Here is a 13,629-nt window from a genome sequence, read left to right as displayed (position 1 = left end):
GAAACATGACTAAAGACACAAAGCAGATTAATTGCACAGTTTGAAATACAATCTGACCTCTGCAGACCAAGGTTTTTCCCACTGGACAGTGCTTTCCTGCTTTTGCATTAAATTGTCCCCATCCCAGAATTTATGCTGCTCTCCAACACTGCTGCATAATCAATGAAACTTCCATTTACCAAAGAGAGCCTGCTGAGCACAAGATGTCTCTTGTCTTATTCTGGCAACTGATAAATTGAGTTTTCTTATAGAAAACTGCATCTAACAGCCACAGCCATCTATTGATTTAGCTGCTTTTTAAGCAATACAACAGCCTTTCATAATATTATGCCACCTACCATTTTTACGGAGGAAATGACAACAGCTGAATTAACATGGGCATGAAGTATCAGTGTAATTAAAAAAGAAGATGAAACGATACTGAAAAATGAAAGCATAACTGAGTTATGTAATCTCTTCTGCATTATTTTGCTAAGAAACAATCACAAAAAATCCATGCAATTTTAATCCAGCTCTAGAAGATTGGCCACTCAACAGCGCAGTTCAAAATAACAACCTGTTTTATAATAGGTAAGAATCGCACTATTTTCTTGGCCCCAACAGTTTTACCCTCGTCTTTCCCACTCTACACTGTAGCACAGTGCCCAGACCAGCATAAAACTGCACTGGTCACTGTACAGGAGCTACCATGCTTGAAGCCTCTCCCTGATTTCCAAGCATAAATACAGGTTAAAGCTGCCAACACATTTTATGTGACCTCAAATTCTCTGTGGACCTATCCTCAACAGCCACCTTCAATTTGCCTTCACTTCTATTTTGTTTTCTTTTAGAGAGGAAAATGCTGGCCACAGCTTACTGAGTACTTCCTCTTCACTGCTGGGCTACCAGGGAAGTTGTATTTAGCAATTCCTAATGTCAGAGCAGCTCTTACAGATGTGGCCATATGACAACAGCCTTCTGTCTGGGCTTAGATAAGCACACAAATTAGCTTACAGTGGCATTTAAATGCTGGCTTCTGGAACTCTTTCATCCCACACGTGCAGAGGTAGCGAGTTGCAGAGCCAAAACTGGCATCTGTACTGGAAGCATTAATGTGCTTACCAAGTCAGGGTATAAAATGTAATTTGGTTTATATGAGCTGTCATACAGCTGAACTGTAGAGCTCAAACTTAAAATATTCATGACTATCCTAGCAGTCTCTTCTTTTTCTTCTTCCCCTCCAAGAGAGCAATGAAGAAACAGTCTCACATTTTCAGATATAACTATTTGTTTTACAGAGAGAACATCTTTTGTTGGGCTGCCAAGCTTGAGTCATCCTTACAGAGTCATTTCTAGAAGCGTGCACACAGAACTGACAGCTGATCGCAAGCTATTTCCTAACTTACATAAAGATTTTAAAGGTTTAAAAGCAACCTAGTAAAATTAAGAAACAGAAACCTTTATAGTGGCAAATATTAATAAAAATTATTGTTTTCTGTAGTTATGAATACATGTTTTTAATTCACAGTACTATGTCACTGAGGAAGTGATGCATTTAAACTGCAGAAGAACACCCTGAAGGGTTGCAGTACGATAACTGCCAGCTTGCTACCACAGTTTGGGCTGCCCTGCTTGCTTCCATGCATCACCGTTCTGGTGATGGACCTCACGGGACTCCAAGCAACAGAAAGTGGCACAGGAACAATGGTCTCCAACAACTTCACCACCAATACTGCTATGAGTAGAAATGCAGCCTACTAGCCATGTGAGAGAAAAGAGGCAACAAAGAAGCTCTAGCAGGTGACACCTTACAGTACTAAAGAGGCAAACAGCAGAAGTTCAAGTTGTTATTACCTATAAAGTCCAGGTAAGCAATCTTTGCTTTGGAATTTTTCACTCACTAGAGATACGAGCGTAATAGTAAAGTTTCAAGTTAACTACTAATTTGAACCATTAAAGTGATACTCATTTCATTCTGAGAAAAGGCTATCTTCATTGATCATTTGCTGAATCTTTAAGTAAGCAGGATTAATGGATTACTTGATATACCAAACCAAAAACGCATTCCCTTCCATTTCCTTTGAAATAAAGCATAGGATAAAGTTCATGCTAAGTCTTATAGACCTCTTTCCAGCTATAGCCCAGTCAACTGCAACATAAATTCAGTATCCAAACTGGCCTCACATAAAGCTGCCAGATCATCCTGATATCTTTGCCTGACTTTCCAGTCACTTTGATGTGAAAAGGCTGCATGTTTACACCACCATTTTCAGATGTGAAGGTTAATATTCATTAATATTCAGAGTGGCAACTGGATTCTGGCTTAGAGATAGAAAATATATCTGCTTCACAATTTAATACATGCTAAAGCAAAATTTGAATATGGAAGTACTGTTAGTTATATCAAAGCTTTTGATCTACAACACTACTGAAGGATATCTAAAACCTGATCATATCTGAGTTTCCAGTAATATTGCTCTATTTAACATGTAGAAACGAAACACAAAACACATAGAAGTGTAGTACAAACACTGTCTAACCTGCCATATCAGTTTGCACAGACACAATTATTCAGTGTCATGATTATAGCATAAGTTCGGAGCAGAGACATCGCTCACACATAAAAAAATAATATTGAGATGACCTTCCTTTCTGACTTATTTTTCTTCATAAATATCACCAGTATGGAGAGACATGGGGATAACTTAAATCTTATCATCAAAATAATGTAAAAACGTTGTAGTCTTGAATGTAATTGAATGTTAATTTGAATTTTAACTTTCTTGGAGACAGGAAAATCTAAAATTCAGGTATATGTCTCAAGGAAGAAGTTTATTTCCTTGGTATAAAGTTCTAGCCCAAGAGCATACTCTGAAAGAGAACTGTGACAAAAGGTGCCAAGTACTCAGCCAGCTGACCTCTCACCATCACTGTTGCAAAGCACATTTTAACATACGCATGTAGCACAGAGATATCAGTGCATCAGCCAAAATAGGTCAAAATGTTATCCAGGTAGTCCACGGTAAAGAGAATCACAGAATTGCAGGAGTTGGAAGGGACCTCTAAAGGTCATCAAGACCAACCTCCCTGCTATAGCAGGTTCTCTATAGTAGGTCACACAGGTAGGTATCTAGATGGGTTTTGAATATCTCCAGGAGTCTCCACAACATCTCTGAGCAGCCTGTTTCAGTGCTGTCATGCTAACAGTAAAGAAATTCTTCTTTGTATTAGTATGGAACTTCCTATGTTCCAGTTTCTGCCCATTGCTCTTTGTTCTATTGCTGGCTTACAGTCAACATGTTGTCCACTAGAACACCCAGGTCTTTCCCAGCAGAGTTCCTCCCCAGCAGGTTAGTCCCTAACCTGTATTGATGCGTGTGGTTATTCCGCCTCAGATGCAGGACTTCACACTTGCCTTTGCTGAACTTCACCAGGTTCCTCTCTGCCCAACACCCCAGTCAGTCCGGGTCTTGTTGAATGGCAGCACAGCCTTCTGCTGCATCTGCCACTTCTCCCAGTTTTGTATCATCAGCAAACTAGCTGAAAATGGACTCAATCCCTTCATCCAGGGAACTGATGAAGATGCTGAACAAAACTGAACCCAGCACTGACTCATGGAGAATGCTGCTACAGGCCTCCAACTAGATTCCAATCACAGCTGTCTGAGCTCTGCCAGTTCACCAGTCCTCAGTTCACTTCAGAATCCTCCCAGCTGGCTTACTGCTGCCTGAACACAACTGCTGTTTCTTGCAAGTTTCAGGACAAGCACAGTATTCTTTCATCTTCACCATCCCTTGGCTTCATGCTCTCATGTCTCTGTTAGAATTGAGGCACCTGCAAAAGGGGACTTTGGAACTGTATTAGAAGCATAACCCCTCTGAACTGCTATGGAAGAAAGGGAATTCTCCAGGAGCATCTTAGGTTTCATTGCACATTTTTCCCTCATTAGTCAAGCAGCTTTTTTTTTTTTTTTTTTTTTTTTAACTTCAATGGAAGTGAAAATAATTAGACAAGAACTGCCAAATGCTCATTTAGCAAGAACTCAGATGGCTCTATCACAAGGAGATACCAAGAGATCCTTTGCTGTTCCTCTGAAAATCAACATTGTTTTGATGGAAGATGCTGCCATTTCTTCTTATTTATCATGCCAAACTCAACTTCCATCCAGCATAAATCCTGGTGGGATTTGAATTATTCTGACAACAGGCCATGTTACCTTTCCAATTGACTCTACAGATAGCATAGATTTCTCAGATTTTTATTTTTATTTTTTTTTTTTTACAGTATAGCTGTCTTCAATTGTGCACAGGGATTTTCCCCACCACCTTTCCCAACAAACACTTCTGTCCATATATGAAAGTTAACTGAATATTCAGAAGGCTCTCTGTTCAGGGCAAATAGTAATTAGCATACAATGTGCCAGGAGGAAAAGGATTAGGCCTCCCCCAGCCATCTGCTGAGTATGCTTTGCCAATGTCAGATGAGTGTTTTACTAGATAAACTGCAAGAATATATCCATTTACAATATTGTAACTTTGTAGTTTTCCATTAAAAATATGATTTTGCCTAGTGCAAAAAAGGAGAGGTGGGAGTACACCACAGAACAATAAGACAGAATTATGTTTTTGAATCATAAGTTTTAACTTGGGGCATACTGACACCAGGGGAAATGTCCACATAATGCAAGTTTTTAGAGATTTCATAAGTCACCCTCAAGACATTCATATTTGCTGAGCAAATACTTGCGATTAACCATCTGAGTAGGAAAATTTAAACTGGCTTGGAAGGGAAGAGACTTTGAAATTTATTTGGAGTAATGTTCTAGGGCATAAGAGGAAGAGAATTAGTGATTCCCTCAATTTCCATTTGTCACACCATTTTTTCAAAGTATTTTCAGTTAAGATAACAGATAAGTTCTACTCTGTAGAAGAGTAATTAAATTTGCAAGTGGATTTTGATAATATTCCTACATTGTTTAATTGCAGTCTGAAATCAAACAACCTGTCTTGTTTTCGGTTTCCTACCAGGGAGAATGGAGTTCCAGCTCTAGATGAGATTGTTTCTTCAGATGCTGAGCTACTCAGAAGCAGGAATCCATCATTACTGAGACACATCTCCACCTGACCCTGCTTGGACTTGGGAATTGCTGGGGAATAGGTATGTTTATATATGCCAAGGAAATCATGGAGAGCTTGGGAGGTAAGACCCATAGCAATCCACCAGCTCTCTGCCCCTATGCAAGTACCCTGCAGGTGAGCCTTCCTCCTGCCAGGCCTTCAAGCCAAACAGGAACTTAGTGTTTCTCTATCTGCTGTCCCTAAAACAAATAGAAGAAACTCGAGGAGAGGAGATAACTTATAGCCTACTGCCATTTTATGTCTGAAATCAGGACAGAAAATGCTTACTGGTAAGTTAAGTATCAAAGATCAGCTTTCCTCTTACTTCAGTATGTTACAGTCTACTAGGTGGATCCTAAAAAATTAGGAAAAAGAACAGAAAACTTTACCAAGAACTGCTGAACAGCTGTTTTCAGAATCAGAACATGAAGAACATTGTAGGGACCAAACGTGGATTCTCCTTATCTGCAGTTTCTGTAATTCCTTTAATATCTATACAACAGCAGCTCTACTGCACTTATGTCACAAGAACAAGTCTTCACACTGACACATTTTAAAAATAACTCATGAGTAAGATCTTGTTCTCATTTCTATAAAACCTCTCCTCCCAATGATAAAAACTAGTTAATAATTTAACAAAGTAATCCAAGTGTTCTAAAAATGGCACAGAGCCATTTATATTTAAAGATAGTGCTTAGTTATAGAAGATTAATCTGTGAGAAAGGACTATTGTTTTGTAAAGCAAACACTTCCAAGTCATCTATGTAGGCTCCTAACATCGTTTGCCTGCGGGCGACTGTTGGCCATTCACTCCTTATCTTGACCACTCTCATATTAGAAAACTGTTTCATTGAGAAAAGAGTAGTTGCCTGCAGACTAATTTATGACTCCACAAGAGGTTAATGCAGTTTGATTCATGCAATTAAGGTCTTAGTCCATCATATTAAACAGACTCTACCAAAGTCACCCCCTGCAATTATTTTTTTCTTAATCTGAAATAGGAAAAAAATGGAGATTTTATGTTTCTTTGGTGTATTCTGGAAGAACTGAAGATTATCAAGGATCTCTATTTATTCTGAATGCCAATTTTTATGTATTAGTTTCAGGTCACCTATGGCCTGACCCTAATAAAGCAAAGACTAAGTCTGGCATCCAGACCATTCAAACATCTAAGAATAAGTGAGTGCGTACATTGATTTGAAACTAAAGTCAAAATTAGTGAGCATTTTCAAAATACTGCTTTTAAGCTTCTTACCTCCCTTTCCCCACTTTTAAAACAAGCACGAGACTAGTTTATCATGAGAAAACATTGTCAAGAATAATAACCAAATAGAAATGGAAAATGAAAAAAACCATGCATTTTCGTTGTCTGGTTAGTGCATCCCAACATCCTCTACATTTCACCTTGTAGGCAGAAAGCACAAATATTTTTAAATGTTTTGACTGGCACTGACATCCCAAGATTTTTAATAAGTTTTAGTCTAAATAGTAATAAAATTTTATAACCCAGTCTATGAATGCGGAATACTGAGCTTGTGGATAACTGAAAGTGAAGCCTGAAAGAAAAAATTATGGTTCCAGGGCATTTTCTGATTTGGTTTATAAATAGATGGTTTTGACATAGCAGTCACAAAAATAAAGCTACAGTTAGTAAGCCTGAGGCAGCTGTGCAGCTGGGAGAAGCACATACTCTGGCAGCCAATCTGTGCAATCGCCTATGTTGTGATACATGCTATCAAAACACCAGTTAAGAATACAGCAAGAATTAGCATTTCAGCTCAAGGCAGAGTGACAGAAAACAAACTTTGATTTTTATGTTATCCAATATGTAAACCATTGAACAAAAGCAAACAAATTAGATTTCTAATTGGAAGCAGCAGATAAACTGTAACAATACAAACATTTTTGTCCTTCACGTGAGACAGGTACATTAATGTGATGTTTTCCGTATTTGCAAAGCATTTTCAGAATGATAAACATATGGCTTATTTTACTAGACAGTTGCATCAAATGAACAGAAATATTTTTGGAATCTGAATAGTGGAATAACTGCTTCATTGAATAAGAAATCCTATTTAGGGAATGATCCAGATATTTCTGCAACTGGAGGTTTTTGCATTAACACCAGCTAATTTCAGACCAACCACGTGGATGAATATTGTGCCACAGCTGGAACAGTCTGACAGTCTAAAGCAGTAGAAAGCTTTAAAGATTTCAGTTGAAGCTTAGAGGCAGGACTCCCAGAACTATTGGAAACCTGCTGGTAATCTGTAAGTTTATTTAAGCGCCAACTTATTCCAGTCATGTTCTATTATCCTTTGCTGAACAGAACAGATATGGTAAATCTGAAATTTAATTTGTATGAAATTAGGACTCACATCCAAAGTTTCAAAAACCTCAGTTACTTCAACGTAATAATTTGTTGATCCATCTTTGAACGAAACAGTTTCTAGCCAACAAATAAAGCCTAATGCATGCTTAAATTTGAATGAATAAAGCCTTGATGTCACACAGTGAATATCATGAAGGCCTTTTGTGCTATATCCAAAAATCTCTTTATCACTAAAAATGTTTCCTTCCCTTTAACTTAGCATCTCTTCAAACATTCTTTTTCAGCAGAATAGACAGACATGTATTTTGCAATCACAGAAGAAACATTTAGTGCGTGCTGATAGATTACAAGGTTGAAAAAGAACAGACATATTTCCATACACTGTTTACTAAATAATCTTGAGCAGTTTGAGATCTTATGTAACCTTTGCTTATATCATCAGCATTAAGTTTGAATATTTACTCAAAAATTTAAAAATCAAGCAAAAAGCAACAACATATAGTATGTAAATACTCCAGAATTCATCATTTAGAAACAAAAACATGCTCTTCTCTTGAAAGCACAAATGTGAGAAATGGTAATGAGTGATAGGCTGCTTTGAAGAATTAGAAACATGAAACAAAATTAAACATAAGGTTATAAACCTGGACTGAATTTCACCACCCAGTCCTTACACATCCACATACAGACTGACCATTTGGATCGACAAGACAAATCCACAACTTTAATACTTCGCATAAAATTTCCAGAGGAGTATGCGTGAGCTGGAAGTTATGTCCTTCCCCCCTCTCTAGATATAATTCAAGAACTTGGTAAAAAACATACAGTATGATGACAATGGATTCACAAGCAAGCTTTCTAAAAAACATCAATTCTTTTCCATTATAAAGTTGAGATAAATTAACATATTTACAAAGCAGAAAGACAGCATTATCTTCCTACCAAGGACAGACCAAGAACTTGAACTGATGATATCAACATGCCACCATACACTAACAAGAAAATGAAAACAAGTCCCCATTGTAAATTTAAATATATCAAGACAGACAATACAATTACACACTGTGAATGTAAATTCAGCTACCCAACAGAAATTTATCTAGTTTTTGCTCATAACAGATTTAGAAGAATGCAATGGAAAATGCACTGCCCTGTCCAGTATTACTGGCACAGCTCTTCTATAGCACTTTTATTTACATCCCTAGCTACTGAAGTAGATATCACTGGTGCTGCTTAACGCAGCTTGCCTTTTTGCACCACTGTACCAATCTGCTTTGGAGAAAGCAATGGCAGCACAAGTCTGTGAAGGAATTCTGTTTTAAACCACCTTCCGCAAACCATTCTCATCAGAAGCTATTTAATCTGATTAGCAGAAAGTCAAAATATAGTTTCTTTTCAAAGGAAATTGTAAATTGACTGTATAAAAAAAAACAAAACAAAACAAAAAAACAAGTAAATACAGAAATCATTTTAAAAGCTCTCAAAGCTCAAAACAAGCCTCAAAGAAAGAAGCCACAGTGAGTTACCCTGAGCACTGCATTTGCAAAATTTCATTAGTTAACACAAAGCCAGTTAGAACAAAATATTAGACATAAGGCAAAGCAACCCAAAACAAAAATCTCAGGCAAAAACAAATGGTTCTGTGAATCTCAAAGAGATGATGGGAACAGAAGGCTTACCAAAATACAGCTGTCGGATTTAATGACAAACATTTTTGACATATAAAAAGCACAATCCGTGTTTCTTCCCCCTTTAAGAATGTGGGTCTTATGAAGAAAAAAAAAGAATATGAATTTTTAACCAATTCTTTTCTGTGAATTAAAATTTGTTTTCTAACATGCTCTAAAGTTACACAAAATAAGGGAAAACAGAGGACTTGACCCTGGCTGCACAGGAGAGCTGAAAAGGATGCGGTAGCCAACAGAACAAGACATAAGCACTAGAAGCACATGTGGATACTTGGCCTTCTTTTAAAATGTTCTTGACAATGCAGAGATGTATGAAGACATAAGCAATAGCTTATTGTGTAATTGCTACATAAGCGATAAAGTCAAATGACACTAATCACACCCTAATCTCTAAGAAAATAAAGATGAAGAACTCTGCATCACAGATGGAATTCTTTGAAAAAAAGGGAGGACTGTGAGGGAGAAAAAGCACAGGAAAAAATGAATACTAACCTAATCTTTGTTGCAGAATTGTCTGTAAACTTGGAAGTAAAAGTTATTTTCAGTTCTGTATTATTTTCTGTTACTGTATGATCTCTTAACCTCTTAAAAAAAAAAAAAAGGACCTGTACTTACCAACACATTTCAAAAGAAACATAGAACTCTAACATCTAAAGAAAGAATACTGAAGATAAGTCTGGATAATATTGAACACTTATGTGTTCTTGTGTGGTATGAACATTAACTAACTAGTAGGTGAAAATACAGACTCTGACTCCAACTTTATCCTGCACCAAATTCAACCCAGAACAGCAAAACGTTGGCAATAACTTAAGAAACGACAATTTGCTAAAACAAAAGGGAGAATGAAAATATTAGACATTCAGAAATCTAAAGACATGAAATACCTTTTACAAAAAGCTCAGTCTGTTTCCTTTTAATAGTACAAAGGTTGAGTCTAATGCTATTGAAAAGTAAAGAAATGATTGAAAAGTGATTGGTCACTACTCAGAATTTTAACAGAGCTGCTTCCACCGTTTGGAAATTCCTGCCAGTAGCCACATACTGCCTTAGAACTTATTAACTGCTTTCTTCTAAAAGAAATGGGTGTGCAACCTTTGTTATACTCCTTTCTCCCCTGTAAACGGTTGCCGAAAGGACCAGAAGTAAAATAAAAGAGAAATACCATCCATGCTTTAAGCAAATAAATGTAACATGCCGGGAGAAAGAAATGAGGGAACATGAACTGAACTATCACAGAAATTCAATGGATTTTCACAGTTGTTTGCAAAGGTTCAGGCAAAACAAATATAAATATTATTATTATTTTTTAAGTAAAAATACTGATTATCATTGGTTTCATTCCTATCTCATCTCTTACAACTGTTCTACTCCTCACTTCTACCTCTAATCTCAAAAAAGCAAGTCATGCATGCACATCACATCCATAAAGGATGAAACGTGTCCTGAGGATTATAAGCCTATCCTCTTCGCTGTTAGTTCTTACAGCACAATCTCCAGACCAGCAGGTACCGCCATGCACAAGCTTACATGATTAAGTTTGATTCTGCAACTTATTTACTCAATGTTAATAATGACTAAGGTAGAGCATAACCAGTATTTTCAGTGCAGCAGTGCCAACATCAATGCAGGATGACACAGTAAACACGGAAACCTGAGTGGCTTTAACATGTTAAAGTATATCTTTTAAGATGCAAGAGATTAAAAAAAGCCTATTCGCAAACGCTAGTATCTGGGAAGAACTGCTTTTCAGTATTCCATAAGGGAGGAACTTCAACAGAGAAAGCGTGGATTTAAAAAAAATCACTGACAACTAATACATGCTACAGTGAGTGATCACATCTCATCAAAAACACTTCTTCAAGAAAATCTTTACAACTTCCAGAGCCAAAGAAACAATTTTGTATGTTAAACCACTAATGACTCCAATGAAACCAAAACCAAGTTCATCATAATTCTCAAATATTCCTTCAAACTGGATTGTTGTCATACTTGACACTCTATAAGCATTTCATGAATTGCTTACACATCCCATGAAGGATGCAATCACCAGACTTAAAATTAGCATGATGGTTGTAGCTCCACATTTAGATAGTTGAACCTCATCCTATATATGTAACGAAGCACTATTTGACAGCATAATAGCATGCATCTAGATAACTTAATTCAGCCAAGAAAAAGCACGACAATCTTTAACAATGAATTGAAACCAGCAAAGTATACCCTGAAATTCTATGACTTAAGGCCTCAAGAAACATGCCTGTGCTTTTCAACCATTTATTAATTCAAACTGAACTACATGCATGCATCACTGTTACAAAACAGCATATGACAACACAAGGTATTCTACTGTTCAGTGGAAACAGAATACAATGCTGATGTTCTATTCAAGAAGAAACATACTTAAAGTCCTCAAAAACTCAAAACTACTCAACATGATGGTATTTTTGGCCACTACTTCCCTTATTTATTAAGCCAACACTAAATAAAATAAACTTTTTAAAAGTAAAATAAAACAAAATAAAGACCACCAAAACATTTAGCAGTGTTCTCTCCATAACAAATCATAGCAACTTGTTTCAAGCTAAATTCTACTTCCAAAATAAAGAGACTACATGACATACAAATTTTTTCTTTATTTAAATAAGAAAGAAAAAAATCAGGATTTGTTCTGGTGAAGGAACGAATAACTTTGTAACTGTTAAACCTAAACAGACAACGAACAAAACCTCACTTTCTAGGCACACTCAGATTTACGCACTACAAAGTTTTCCAAAACATATTGTCTGGGATGCTTCATATAACACAAAGTCATTAGTGATAAAAACAACTGGACTTTAATTACATTAGCAAATGATGTAAATCTTAGGTTTTTTTTAAACTGCCCCCAAAACATTAAGAGTTGAAAGTATTTTCTATTTACAGAATAAATATGAATTCAGATTATTCAATTCTCAAACAGATTTACCCTAGATGAAAGAAAAAGGAAGACAGCTGATGAAGTTAAGATTCATAAACCCACCCCCTTCTAAAACTACTCAGTAAAGGAAGGAGAATACCAAGTAGAGAAGTACAAAGATGAACCTGTCCTCAATGCTTCAGATAAGGTTATCATCCACTTCCATTACCTCTCACTAATTTATTTCCAAATAAAATACTCTGTTTTATAGTTTAGCTCTCCACAATGTAAACACAAAACAAAACACACCCAAATGATAGCTGAGAAATGATAGGGAAACGATAAATCTGACATCAAATAAGTTGAGGATACAGAGCAAGAACATCTAACAATATGACTGTAAATACTTCTAACATCAACACACAATTACAAAAACACATTGTGTCAAATGAACACAGGCAGTAAAGAAAGGGATTAAAGAGACATCAGGCAAGAATGTTTCAAAAGCTACCAATTGTGAGAACATGAAACCTATTGCGCCCTTACTTGGGCACAAATTCAGCATGAAACTTAAACATGATTTCACACTAGGTCAGTCTTACAAATACAACTAAATATCTATATTTGAGTTCCAGAGAGATGCATTTTGATACTACTACATAAACATCAGATGCAAACAACAAAAAGAACTAGAAAACTAAGACATGAGTGTTCTGCTCACAAAGAAGCAAAATCGCTTCTGACAGATTCTTGGTGATACCAGACTAAGTGTTCACAAATAGACCAATAGTCCTGTTCAGAAAGAAGAATAGCACTCACCCAGCTGGTGAAGGGGTTCTCTGGCTGTGCAGCACTCCTTAGCAGCAGCCCAGGTCCAAGCGATGCTCTCCTTCACTGGCTGGCCCTTATATGAGCCCAGGGGCTCCACCTGTGCCCAACCCTCCTGGTCAGCTGGGGAGCACAGGTGCAAACAATCTGCCTGTGTCCCTGGGCCAGACACACCCCTTCACCAGGTGCTCAATCACCACTTCAAGCCCTGACCTAGCCATTCCCCTACAGTCAATCAGAAAAACAACTGAAGAACTGCTAAGTGCATGAATCAGACATTGAAATTTTGGGAGGGGTCTTAATACTGTTTAATTAGCACAGTAAGAAAATAGTTCACAATTGAGATGTGCAATACTAAAAGTAAAAATCAAGCTGCTTAGAATGAGATTATTTTAAGAAGCTGAATGAGTACTTCCATAGTTTCAAAATTATGAAATGTATTAAAAATAAGCACAACCACATAGTAGGTTGAAATGACATGCAAACTTTTTTTTTCAGCCACCATAAAATATTCAGTATCTAACTGCCACCAATTAGATTCTAACAGCATGACTTTGCTCATCATCGAGTCACCTTTACTTGCTTTTGAACGTGTGTAAGTGCAAATATACCGACAAACTCCTTTATCCATTAATGTTATTAAAAGCACCAAACCAAAAATCTCTCCCATCAGTTTCAGTGAAAAAGTATTTCAACACACATTTTCCATTGCTGAAATCTCCACAACCATGTTCTGAAGTTTCAGCAATGCTGCTACTGAACAATGTGGTATTCAATAATGGTAGC

The 13,629-nt window shown here is 36.8% G+C and overlaps 1 protein-coding gene across 3 annotated transcripts in view; it reads left to right on the top strand.

The window, feature by feature from the left end:
- The window catches only part of CMKLR2 (chemerin chemokine-like receptor 2), a 59,438-nt gene that overhangs the window by 6,967 nt on the left and 38,842 nt on the right, over positions 1-13,629 (top strand). For all 3 annotated transcript variants that reach the window (XR_016468341.1, XM_090144180.1, XM_090144181.1), the window contains exons 3-4: positions 1,508-1,846; positions 5,007-5,136. The gene's annotated coding sequence lies outside the window, so the exon portion shown is untranslated. The remainder of the gene's footprint in view (positions 1-1,507; positions 1,847-5,006; positions 5,137-13,629) is intronic.

This window comes from Phasianus colchicus, chromosome 7 (assembly GCF_987193195.1).
Source record: "Phasianus colchicus chromosome 7, bPhaCol1.hap1.1, whole genome shotgun sequence".
Taxonomy (NCBI): Eukaryota; Metazoa; Chordata; class Aves; order Galliformes; family Phasianidae; genus Phasianus; species Phasianus colchicus.
This window is presented reverse-complemented; position numbering and strand designations above follow the sequence as displayed.